The following is a 13265-nucleotide window of genomic DNA, read 5'->3' on the forward strand; positions in this document are numbered from 1 at the left end:
TGGACATACTGGGTTACATCAAATGCAACATAAAAATTAATTTTACCCATTTCTTTTTACCATTTAAAAAAATTTTTTTACAATATTTTTAAAGTTTTATTTATTTATTTTTGCGAGAGAGTGAGTGGGGGAGGGGCAGAGAGAGAGGGAGAGAGAGAGAGAATCCCAAGCAGGCTCTGAGCTGTCAGCACCGAGCCCAATGTAGGGCTCGAACTCACACACTGTGAGATCATGACCTGAGCCGAAACTAAGAGTTGGATTCTTAACCGACTGAGCCACCCAGATGCCCCTCTTTATACCTTTTTAAAGGTGACTACTGGAGAATTGTAAATGGCCTATGCGGCTTACATTATATCCCTACTGGAAAGTGCAGTCCTGGAGCAGCTGTGCTGAAAGTTTGATTCCCAGAAGAGCAGTATCATTGGCACACAGGAACTTGGTAGAAATACAAATTCTCTGTCTCTCGCTATAGACAGAATGAATCAGAAGCTCTGGGGCAGGCGCACAGCAATCAACATTTAGCCCTCCCCACCCCCGCCCCTACCCCCCCCCACTCCCCACCCCCACCCCACCCATCCCCACAGCAGGGCATTCAGATGCACACAAACTAAGCTCTGAGAGCCACTACTCCAGAGTCTCCATCCTGGGAATATTAAGAAAGGGCCTCTTCCTTGATCTCAATCACTACACACAACAAACAGATTCTTATAGAAGCCTAGAGAGATAAATGCGAGCCCAGTTTCCCACAAATTACATTAAAGAATGATCTTTCCACCAACATACTATTAATAATAATTAACACACTTATGGGGTAGTTATAACGCGGGGCACGCTAAGTACTCAACACATTTTTTTCAGTTAATGCTCCCCCTATAAAGTAAAAATGATGATTATCCCCCCATTTCACACATGTGAAAGCTGAGGCCTAGGAATTCAGTAATTAAGCCAGAGTGGCAGGGCCAGGATTCAAACCCAGGCACTGACTCTGGAGTCCACTTAGAGCACCTCAAAATCATCATAAACAAGTTATGGGGCTCAGTGTATATGAACTGCAGCAAGGATTCTGCAAGGAGAATGGAACCCATCCCAGGCTTTGGCTTCTCAGGCCAGGCAGGCATGTGATATATGCCTTGTTATCTATGCAGGGCATACAAACTGCAGAGCAAAACTGCTAAACTCACACAGGAATGGACAGGAATATACTTGTTATAAAGAGATGGCTGTTTTCCTGCGGCTTCCTACCTCAGACGAGAGTGTAGAAAGCTGCATTTAGCGGGCCCTGAGCCAACAAAGTGTTTCCTTGGCTCTCCAATGCTGCCCAGGGGCTCCATGACATTCCAGGGCCTAATGTTTTAACTGCTTCTTCTTTCTAAATTAAAGTAGTTACAGTGTCTATGTATGTGACTTCGGTACAGCCTAGACAGTGTTGTGATCATGTGGGTAGCTCCTGAGACATTTTCTCATGGCTGCCTCAGAGAGAAGAATCAGGACAGATCTTGTGAGTTGGAAGTCAATCCCTTGATGTGATTGGTGGAAGCAGCAAAAAGCTTCTCAGTCAAAACAGAGTGTCCAACGGTCTCCCAGAGTGCCAGTTCCTAACCTGTATAAACTTAACAGACATCTGCATTTTTACTCGGTTTATTATAGCACGCTATTACCTCTGGAAGAAGGTGCACTGTAACAGATTAATTTATTTTACTGCACTGCCGTCAACTGGCCCTCAGCAGAGAGCAGTGCTCTGAGAGAATGAGAAACAGGTCAGGTAAGTTTTCAATAGGTCTGTCTATATGGGGCACCACATCCTTATGGACATCTGAAGAAAGGTTCTAGATCATCACAGTATATAGCATGAGGGCCTCAGGTCTCTAGCTGTAGAACAAGAGGCTGGAGTTATAAGGGAAGTGAAATAATTTTACCTATGCCCTTCTGAGTTCTTACCTGAGACCCCTCTATAATAAAAGACAGATTAACAAGGGAAAAACAAACAGAAGTTTATTAACATGTGCACTCACGTATAGAAGGGAGGTACGCAGGGGAAAGTGAGGCGCTCTCACCGTGGCTTAGAATTCAGAATTAAATACCGTGTTAACAGGGAAGGGGGGGGGGATAGGCCTCTCAGAGGACAGCAAATGATTTTGAGGAAAGACGAGAGATCTGATAGTTTGTAACCAATGTGTTTAGGCATGACAGGAGTCAACAGTCTAACTTGGTTGATAAAACTGCCAGAGGGAAGTTCAGAGAGCCTCAGAAAGCCTCTCCCTGCCTTTGCTGTTTTTCAAATGCCGAGAGCTCACAATAATCAATAGGTCAAGGTGGCATATTTTGGTAGTACGTCCTGAACTCCTACAATCACATTTTGGGGTGGCATATTCTCTACCCTTCCGAGTAGGACCTCTGTGGCCCTTTTCAGCTCTCAGACCTTGCAAGTGTGTAAGGGTCCTGGGAATGAAGGGAGCACTTAGCAGCCAAGGCAGCAGAAAGCTAAAAATCCACCTGAAAAAAAAAAAAAAAGCATGGGGGCTGTCTCCAATGTACTAGGCTGTCTTCCTGTAAAGATCACCTTTAAACTGGTCACGGACTAACTGTCCAGTCCCCCAAGCATGACCAGGGGTACTTGCATGCCAGCTGAAGAGGGAAATAGTGTTCCTTCTATGAAACTGGGGCTTCGCTTAAATTTAACGTTACATAGGTTCTCTGTTGCTTGACTTTCCTGTTGCCTGAGCCCTCTCTTCTGTTTTGTGCCCTCTTCCCTTTCCCTCAGTCCTTTGCTGCCCCTTATCTGGTGCTGTAATTACTGAGGTCTCTTATATTCCAAGTGCTTTAGCTCTTTCTTCTGTGGTTTAATTCCCACAGTTTAATAAAAGTTCTTGTGCAGTGCCTTGTTCCTTAGAGGAAAGCTGCTTTAATTATTAGGAATGGGGACACATAAACAATGAAACAGAGAATGGTGATTAAAATATGAATTTCATATAAAGATACTTACCTAGACTTTTTTTGTTTAATTTTGCTAATTCGGAGGGGGAAAAAAAACCCCTCAAGGTTGCATTTTTATTCAAAGACACTTCAATGTACTAAACTCACTGTTAGAACAACTTTGCTGAAAAGCATTTTAAGGGCAAATGTCAGAAAAAATTTCACATTTAAAAGCCCAGGCTCTGCCTCTTTTGAAAGGCAGGGTTAGCCTTTGGTTTAGAAATGTCGCTGCCTACGAAGTTCTTTGTGGGGGGAAGAAAGAAAATTGAATGTTTTATTTAAACAGGTCATTAACAGTCAATACTTATTTGAAAAGGCCTGCTTCCAGAGGCAGATAAAAGCTTCCAATCACTTAGAATATCACTTGAGCGCATCTAGGGCAAGATGTGCTGATGCAAGTTTCAGACCTCTATGGGAGAACGTCTTCACTCAACAGCCCCACAGCGGGGGTAGGAGGGCAGAGTCATCCCAATTGTGCGCCCTTGTATATGCTGCACACCCAGAGCCAGCAGAGAAGAGCACAAAGCACACTTTATGGCCGGCCCAGCTTTGAATTTTTCCATTTTAGTACTGGCAAAGGCGTATGAATGAAGATTAACCATTTTTGCATAAAGTGCCAAACCACCTCTCCACGCCAGCAGAGTGTAAATGGAAGCAAAAGAGCAAAGGCCAGCTAAACTGAATGCGGCAGATCTCAGGCACTGCAAGCACACGGGGTGGGTGTGTGGCAGGCTTTATTAGCATTCAGCTGTGGCAAGATTTTCCTATTTAATTTGAAATGATTTCATTTCATAGGTCTTTGACAGCTTGAGAATATAAATAAATGCCTTTTTCTAAAAGTGACCCAACGCTGGCTCCTGGAAGGCTCTGCTTCTGATCGAGGGGCTTTCAAGCAAACACGTGTTTCCATAGAGATATGGGTGACCCGGGCCTGGTGCGAGTACCTACTTGTACCAGCAGTTCAATTATGTTTCAAGATGCAGTGATGTCAGCTCAAGTCTTTAAAACATGCCCGTCCTCAGAGAAGCCTCAGGAAAGGTGAAGTGACTGGCATTATGAGGTTCAGAAGAAGAAATTCTATCCTCTCCAAGCACGCCATAATAGTTTCTCTTTCTGCAGATTACGCTAGTTTGCCCCCCATACCCCTACTGCCCATTGAACGAATCTCTAATCCCAGAGGGGTATGGACAAAAAACCAAGCAAGTTCTTCGCACACCTGAGCACCAACTGCCTTACACAGACTCCCCAAATGCTGAAAAAGAACACGCTTTCCCTCTCTTCCCTTGCTCCCAGTTCTTCAACTAGCCATGGGCAATCCCTACAGAGAGGGCAATGCTTTTTCTTATTATCTGACAAACATTCACTAAACACCTTGGATGTACCTGGCTCTATGGGGAATGCTGTCAGTGGTTACAAAGTAACACTTACTGAATTCTTACTGTGTACCCGATACAGCACTAAGCACTTTTCATATATTAACCCATTTAATTCTCATAATAACTCTATGGAGTACACTATCCTCATTTTATTAAAAAAAAGAAATGGAGTGACAGAGAGTAAGCTACTTACTCAAGTCACACTGCTAATAAGTGCCTGAGCTGAGCTCTCAGCTTGGACCTCCTGATTCCTTCTATTACTGGATGGAGACAGATGTATACACAAAAACACAGACAAGAGCCAGATGAGGAGGTGGTGAAGGAAATCAGAGTGTGGACTCAGGAAATCAGAGTTGGAATTGAGCTGGCTTAAGGTTCTGGGCAGGGCTCAGAATCAGGACTGTGGTCTGCCCAGCCTGCAAGTCTCCTGGCATAGCGGAGGGCTGGAGGCATGTGTGCAGTCAGCAGGGGCTGTATACTTTCTTAAAACTTTTTATAGCAACTTTATAAGGAAAACATAGATATTCATCTCCCAAGAAAACATGCATTATGGTTCTGCAATATAACTCCAGAATGGCAAAGAGAAGTCCTAACTAAACTTGGCAAAGAAAGGCTACACGTTCAAAGCCAACTCGGGAAGCTGGCTTATTTGTCACGGAATAAACACCGGTAGAGAAACCATCATCTTTTCAGTGCAGAGTCTGGTTTCAGAAACCTCTGTTCCAAGGAGCTCACAATATTCCTAATTCATTAAGTCAGAACTCTTTTAGGAAACATTTAATGATTTTCTCAGAGGGGCAGAGAAAGGTTTTTCCTACTGTCTTGAAATGGCACTGGCACTGACTGAGTAAAGACAGTAGAAGATGTCTACCTTACATGTACTGGCATTTGGTGGGAAAGGAATACTAGGAAACTGAGGCAGTGCCTCACTATCCAGCAGGAGAGAACCCACCAGCAGCCAGCCCCTCTAACACAATGACACCAACCCCACCCCACCCCCAAACTCCTGGACATAATTACTCCTGGGACTTTCCGACAAAATCAACCTCAACTCACTTTTTAAGGCTTCCCGGTGTGTTCTAAATCAGCTCCCAGCGCAAAGCCCAAGTTTCTGGCTTTGTCAACACGCAGATAAGCCCTGTTCCCCAACTGGCCCACCTTTATCAACACGTTTTTACCATGACCAGTACGTCATCGCAGTAGTGACGCAGGTGGAGTCAGAAACAGGGTAGGTAGCCGGATCCCGGGTGTGGCTGAGTAACCAGCAGTAGGCTGGTGGCCTCAGCCACCTGAGGCTCAGAAGGACTCACCCTCTGAGAAACGGCTTGTTCCCTTTCTGTAAAACTGGCCAGTGCTTTTGCCTTTGGGTCCCTGTTAGTGAATGCCCAGTTCTTCATTCTTCTTATCTTAGGGAAGGCGTAACTGTAAGACTGAACTTGCAACCTTTACACTGACTGCCCCAGAGGCTAAGAGACAGTACAGGCTGGGACTCCAGTCATCATTCCAAAGGTCAGTTTCTGGGTATGGTCATCTGCTAAAGGCTTCTAATCTTCCTGTGACACTCGTGCAGCATATGAATCAATTAGCAAACATTCCTGGCACTATACCCTGAGGCTTGCTCTCTCCCCTCCCCCTTCTAAAACCTGTTCCTGGTTTTAGGGGTGCCTGGGTGGCTCAGTCAGTTAAATGCCAGACTCTTGATTTCGGCTCAGGTCATGATCTCCCAGTTTCTGAGATCGAGTCCCATGTCTGGCTCTGGGCTGATGGCATGGAGCCTGCTTGGGATTCTCTCTCTCTCTGTCAAAATAAATAAACAAACTTAAAAAAATAAATAAATAAAACCTGTTCTTGGTTCCAGACCTAACTGGAAGCATCTGTTGGCTAATTCTGCACTAAATGAATAATGTACTACCATGTCCACATGTACATACATTTTACGAGGGGTCATGCTCTTGCTCAGAGGAATGAAGTTCTCATGGTGAACATTGTCTTTACCAGTGAAAAGCTAATGTGAGGCGTATGAGGGTGGGGATAACCATGGGTGGGGGGCTGGAGGGCAGAATGGGCAAGGCTTTCTTAACTGTTACATCTGTTTTGCCTGCAGGCAAGTTAATCCTATATACGATACCTATGTTTGCTGGTTTGATTTTTAAAAACCCAGCCTGTAAGTTCAACATGTTGTCAGAAAGGTGCTGTTTCTCTTTAGGGTCAGGCCTGTCTTGGTCCCCACCATGTCAGTAACCACCCACAGGCAAAGTCACCAGGGAGCCCCACCACCACCCCCAGCTGGCCCTGTGGCAGAGTGGCAGAGGCATGTGCATGAATTATGGTGCTTTTTACAACGTGCATAGCATCTTGGGCCCTTAACTGATTGCAGAGAGGAAACTGCCTATTTTCTGCTATTCAGCTTCTTCCTTATCTTCTTATGCTAGAAAACAAATAATTACAATTTACCAAGTTTGAAACTCAATTCTGCCTCTTACTAGTTTTGGGATTTGGGCAGATTACTCCACGTCTCTATGCCTCTGTTTCCTCATCGGTAAAATGAGGATAATAATAATAAGTACCTCACTGGGTGGCAATGAGGATGAAACGAGTTCATATTTGTAAAAGTGATTAAAACAGTGCTTGGCACACACAAAATAAATAGAAATAGAGAAATAATCTCACTAGATTCCTCCATAGCCTGTGTGGTTGCTTTCCTATAATCCTCATTCTACAGATGAGAAACTAAGCCTTAAGAGGTCACGGTCATGCATCAAGCCAGCGAGGGAGCTGGCCCTTGAAACACAACCTTCCAAAGACAAATTGCCCTTGTATGTCCACTTTCCCTAACCTCCATCTCGGACACTGCCACCTTACAGGATGGGGGCAGCTCTGGAGGGGAGTGGGTGGCAGGCTAAGGCCCAAATGCAGCATTACTACGAAGGACGCAAACTCTCAGGGCTATGTCCACAGGGTAATTTGTTTTTCGTGTTGTTTTTCACGAATACCTGTTCCCCTAGGATGGATTGGAAACTCATGCCAGGTCACAGTTTCTGGCCGTGGGGATAGCCAGATGTGATCAGTGCTCTGGTGACCAAATTCATAGCTAAGGTACTTGTCTTCAGAGGACAATAAACAATTACAATATAGAAAGAGCAAAGTTCAAATAAAGCCTTAGAGCTAATTAGAGAACAGCTTAAAAATTACTAAATCTCCTTTTATACATTCTGATTTCAGGTTAATTGTATTAAGATGGATAAAAAAGAGAGAATTAATATGATTTTAATGCCCTTGGGTTTATTCTAATGCAATCACACATAATAAAAACTCATTTTGACCATTTTATGATATGCTAAAAATTCTACAGGTCATATTTACTATCTTAGTAAATTTTCTTTCAATTTCTAACTGTAATGAAAAATAGAAATCTGTCACCTGAAATATGCTGTAATGGGAAAATTAGTAAAGTCCTTTAAAGCATTTCAAATGTACAAGATTAATAGATTTAATGAATTACAAAAAGAATCCCTTCCCTCTAACAAGCCTATCTCTGATAAATTACACTTCTTTCTCTTTTCCAAAATACTTAGGAGAATGCCTTTGATAAGTAAATGTTCAGGAAAGACGTGGAAAAAAGAGGAATAAATGTCCTCTCATTCTGTTTTTCCCTTCTTGGTTGCAGTGAATCTTTACTAATTCATTCCCTAGTTTTCAACACCTAGGACTGGGTTATCACTTTAAACGCCACCATTAAACCCAGCTTTGTCAAATGTTGTTCTAGTCATGTCACTTTACACACACTCCAATTCACTCCTAATCCTCCTCTCCTCGTATTACCAAACCTGCAATGTGTTGGTCATTCTCAGAGCCAAGGTCCCATCATGAGCACTGAAGCCCTCCACATCTTCCCATATCGAACCCCATATATCCCAACTCTTTAACCAGGTGACTTCCCCAATGTCTGTTACTTATTTTACCACTTCTTCATGCAGAGTCTTGTATTTGGGGTAACCAGGGCACCAGACTGGCCCGCTAGTTCCCCTCTATCAAAACCTATATACACTCTGTCCAAAAGAGAAGACTGAAATTGTACCCTTTCTATGGAATATGAGAAAACAAAAAATAGTTGCTTTTCAACCCAATGCTAAATACACTGAACCACTACCCTTACCATTTATATATCCCTGTTAACTCTACCCATAGATACAGATTTTTTTTTTTTTTTTTTTTGGCTGTGGACAGTAAGGGCTCTTTGTAACCCTTTCCCATGGCCTGCCTGCTTACTCCTTTAGTTTACAGCATGAAGCTGTAAGAGGGGAGCAGACAGACACTGCACCATCTCTCCCTGCACTGAGCTCTAGCCTGCCCTGCAGCTCAACTCACACTGGGGGAAGTTGGGAAAGCACCAAATGCTTACAATGGTCTACAGGCCTCAGCAATATGTAGCTTAATCTCTTCCAAATCATTTTTATAAAGATTGAATCAAAACTGGTTTTTTGTACAGTAGTTCAAATATTGTACAGGCCTCTCAAATAAATATAATACATTATTTCCCTTTGGAAGACTTTCTGTTAGTCATCCAATTTACCTTAAAGCAATTTTCAGGTATAAATGTATTAGGTTTTGATCACTTGTTTGATGAAAAAGATCCATCTCTCACAGCCTTGATTCCACTTATACCCATTCTTGGCAGACTGATAGAGACAAGCAATTAGAGTTGTTTGATTTTTTACTAATGCTAAAAATTTCATCATCCAGCCTCAGAACATATCCTTTGAGTGAGTTCCCCATGGGCTGGACACTGCATGTAGAGGGGCATCCACACGTGTGTGTAATATGGGAAATGGTACTCGATGCCTATTCTTGAGGAGTGCATGTTATGGGGCGTCGGTTCTCTTGGTCAGAACCAAGAGAACTAAGAATGCCAGTAATGGAATCTTAAATCATTCTGAAATGACTAATCATGTTTATTAAAGGGGCTTCTAGAGGGGAAGACAGCTTTAATTTAGGTGGGTATATTAGAGCTCCTGAGGCGAGGTGCTCTTTGGTACTACTTTAAGGAAGTAGTGGCAATTAATGGGAATAGCCTTTTAGGTAAGAAGAAAAGCAAAACTGAAACCTCTCCGGCAGAAACAAGTAAGTCACATGTGAGGCCAGAAAGAAAGCCTACCTCCATAGTGCAGAGAAGTCAATTGATAAATATTTATTGGGGGCCCACTATGTATCTTGGCTAGATGCAATGTGTTCAGCTTATTGTAATGCAGTATAATTTTAAGATTGGCTCTGAAGAGAGATAAGACTAGCAGGCAGTAAGCGATTAGATGACAACAGAAAGCAATACGTGAAAGGTGTTATATGGTGTGGTTTCAGCTGTATGCTTGTTGTGTTCATAATGCTGCAAAGAGATAATGTCCTTGTTTTGTTTTCCTTTTAGCAAATGGGAGAGTTCCTTCTCATCCCCATCCCACCCCAATTCTCTGACCCATTCCTCTGTCATTTTGGTTATGGGTTCTGAAACTAGACCCAATTTTCTCTATTATTTTTGAAATGCTGAATTGAAACTTGACTTTAAAAAAAAATTATTTCAACTTGAAGCAAATTAATTCTTTGTCCTTTTAGTTTTGCAAAAATATACTCTTTAATCTGACTAATATTAAATATACACTCCAAAACAAATAAAAGCTATGTAGCTGAGTTTCATTTCGCTCCAGGAAAGCAACTCATAAATTACATTGAATATTTCATTTGGTTTTATTTTTACCTGGTTTTGCATCCTGGGAGATAACCAACTTAACCAAACTCAGTCTTGAGAAAGAGATAACCAGATGCTGAAAAGACACTCTTGTTTGTTTTACTAAGTGGTTCTTTTAAAAATATGAATAAGTATTAAAGAGAGAAAATGTCTTTGGAAATTAATCTACTTAAAAAAAAATCTATTTCTGAATGGCTGCCAGCCAGACTTCAGTTGGTTTCATTTTTCATTTCAAGCTTTCTAACAATATATGACTAGACAGAATGAGACCACTCTAGATATCTCATGGAAAACATAGGGTAAGGACTGAGGAAAGACTACAAAGACTAAATAATGCTTAGAGTTTTAGTTTAAGTTTTTAAAAATCCTGAAGCTACGCTGCATTATGGGAAGAAAATAAATTTAGCTGTGACAAAGCATTCTCCTTCTTCAAACCTTTGAATAATCAATCAGCTTCTTGCTTTACAAAGGCTTCCCATATCTGATAGCGCTGCCATGCCTTTAGCAAGAGCTATCATATGGGGAGCTCATTCATTCATTCAACAAATGCTTAGTGAGCACCTTCTTTTGCCAGGCACTGTCCTAGGTGCTGAGGAATACAACAGCAAACAAAATAGACTCCTCAAGCACCAGGCTGGATTTTATCTCTTTATGTCTATTTCACCAAGTCCTCACAATGCTCCTGCAAAGAAAGTATCATTATCTTCATTTCATAGATGGGGGAAGTAGGCATACAGAAGTTAAGGCCTAGGTCCCAGAACCAGTCAATAGCAAGGCAGGAACTCAAAACCTCTGAAACTGATTCCCAAGTTTGTGCTTATTCTATTAGACTACTGTCATTATTTTGGTTCAATGCAAATAAAGGAAAACAATTTAAAAACTATATTTAATGGGTTCACTCCACTTGGGAAATCTTTGTATTCACAAGAATTAGAATCAGAAATGTAAAGCTGGCTTGGCAAAAAAAGTCAAATGGGACAAAAAAGTTATCAATGGGAAGAACAATGTTTTGTCTGTGTTTTAACTTTTGTTCTCCCCTTCTCAGGGAGGACAAATCTTAAGAGTAGTGTGTCTCCTGTCACAGAATTTGTTCAAGCAGAGGCTGGTTGACTACTTAGTGGGATGCCGGAGAGGGGATTCAGTTATAATTCAGGAAAATAGGGGACCTCTGAGTCCCTTGATTCTCCCCCTGGAGAATCTCTCCAGGATTCCAAAAGGGGAGACAAACTAGTTTTGTAATCTTTCCTCAGTCTTTCCTCTAAGTTTCCCATGAAGCATCTAGAATGGTTTCATTCTGTCTTAGTCACGTATTGTCTGAAAGCTTGAAATGAACACTGAAACCAAGTTAGGTCTAGCTGACACTTGCTAGGCATGCTCCCAGAAGTGATAGCTTCCCTTTGGGCTCTTTGTGCCCAGGAGTCTAAAATGGTCACGGAAAAGGCCTGCTTGCAGACAAGACTGGAAATGCTTCCAAATATATGGCTCTGTTGGAAAATAATATATGACTTACCATTAAGGCAAAATCTAAAGAAAATTGTCACCAGAAAGGCATGAATACCTTCTGCGTAACTTAGTTTTTTTGTTTGATTTGGTTCATAACTCAACCTGACTCCCATGGAATGCATCTCCAGGTCTCAACTTACTCACAGTCCTGCAAGCTGGAACAGCTTCAACACTCACCATCCATCCCTCACTACTTATTTCACAAAGAAAGGTCTAGTAATTGTCCATGTTTCCAGAATCTGCAGTTATAAGGGATTCAGAGTTCTCCTGTCTTCCTAACCTGTAAATGAACCTCCTTTCCAATATCCTCAATAAGTGGCCATCCAACATCTTCTCAAACAAATTCCCTGATGGAGATTCAATGCCTCTTAACATAGCTTCTTCTGCATGAGGCTAGTTGTGAGTAAATTCTTAGGTAAAACTGAGTCAATCACCTTCCTATAACTTCCCATGCAATGCTTTCCTAGTCATGCTTTCAGTTAACCCATAAATCTAACTACTCTTCCCCAAGTGTCACATTTGTCCTAAGTATGCTTTCTCTATACTAGTACACAATCATTCACAGAATCACAGGATGTTAGACTTGGAAAGGACTTCATAAATCTCTAAACTATTTTATGGACAAAACATTTTGTATTGTCAGACCTTTAGAACTTTGAGAGTACACTCATTCTTCATGTGACATTGCGTTGAGTATTCTCACTCTGATATATATGATATCTATACCATATATATTGTTATGTTATATCTATCAGGTACCAAAATATTATATACCAGTATGTATATATATTGATTCTATGGTTTTATTATTATTATTTTTTAATTTTTTTAATGTTTATTTATTTTTGAGACAGAGAGAGACAGAGCATGAGCAGGGGAGGGGGAGAGAGAGAGGGGGAGGCACAGAATCCGAGGCAGGCTCCAGGCTCTGAGCCATCAGTACAGAGCCTGATGTGGGGCTCGAACTCATCAACTGCAAGATCATGACCTGAGCTGAAGTCGGATCCTCAACCGACTGAGTCACCCAGGTGCCCCTATTATTTTTTTAATGCAACCTAAGATTGCATTTTATTGAAATCACATCACACTGTACATTGGTCATAATGAGCCTATATTAATGAAACCCCTAAGACATGCTCATTCAATCAATTAGTAAGTCTCATTTCCTCAGTCCTTACTTTTACAGATGATTTTTTTGGAACTTAAGTGCATGAGGTTATATTTACTTCAAATTAATTTTATCTTATCAATTCAGCCAATTTTACAGTCTACTAGAATTTTTTTGGACACCAAATCTACACCTTGCCACTTCAGCTATACATTTCACTTTGGTCATTAACAAGCTTGAAGGATATCATTGATAAAACTATGCCATTAAGTAAACAGTCTGGGATTGAATCTCAGCGCTGACACCTAAGAAATGTGTGACCTTGAGGAAGTTACTTAAACTCTCTGTGCTGCAGATTACTCATTTATAAAGTGGAGATAAGGGGGAACCTGGGTGGCTCAGTCAGTTAAGCATCTGACTCTTCATTTCAGCTCAGGTCATGATCTCGTGGTTCATTGAGTTCAAGCCCCACATTGGGCTCTGTGCTAACAGTGCAGAGCCTGCTTGGGATTCTCTCTCCCTCTCTCTCTGCTCCTCCCCCACCTGGGCTCCCTCTCTCTCAAAATAA

General features: G+C 41.7%; 1 protein-coding gene across 7 annotated transcripts in view; it reads right to left on the minus strand.

Moving 5' to 3' along the window:
• Nucleotides 1–13265, minus strand: part of SPATS2L (spermatogenesis associated serine rich 2 like) — a 166428-nt gene that overhangs the window by 88643 nt on the left and 64520 nt on the right. Inside the window, exon 1 of one of the 7 annotated variants that reach the window (XM_053906503.1) lies at nucleotides 5660–5786. The exons of 5 other annotated variants lie outside the window; for them this stretch is intronic. The gene's annotated coding sequence lies outside the window, so the exon portion shown is untranslated. Of the gene's footprint in view, nucleotides 1–5405; nucleotides 5533–5659; nucleotides 5787–13265 lie in introns of those variants that run through there. One more of the 7 variants, XM_053906495.1, reaches the window with a different exon arrangement.

Source organism: Panthera pardus, unplaced genomic scaffold (assembly GCF_024362965.1).
Source record: "Panthera pardus isolate Hobbes unplaced genomic scaffold, ASM2436296v1 HiC_scaffold_10, whole genome shotgun sequence".
Lineage (NCBI taxonomy): Eukaryota > Metazoa > Chordata > Mammalia > Carnivora > Felidae > Panthera > Panthera pardus.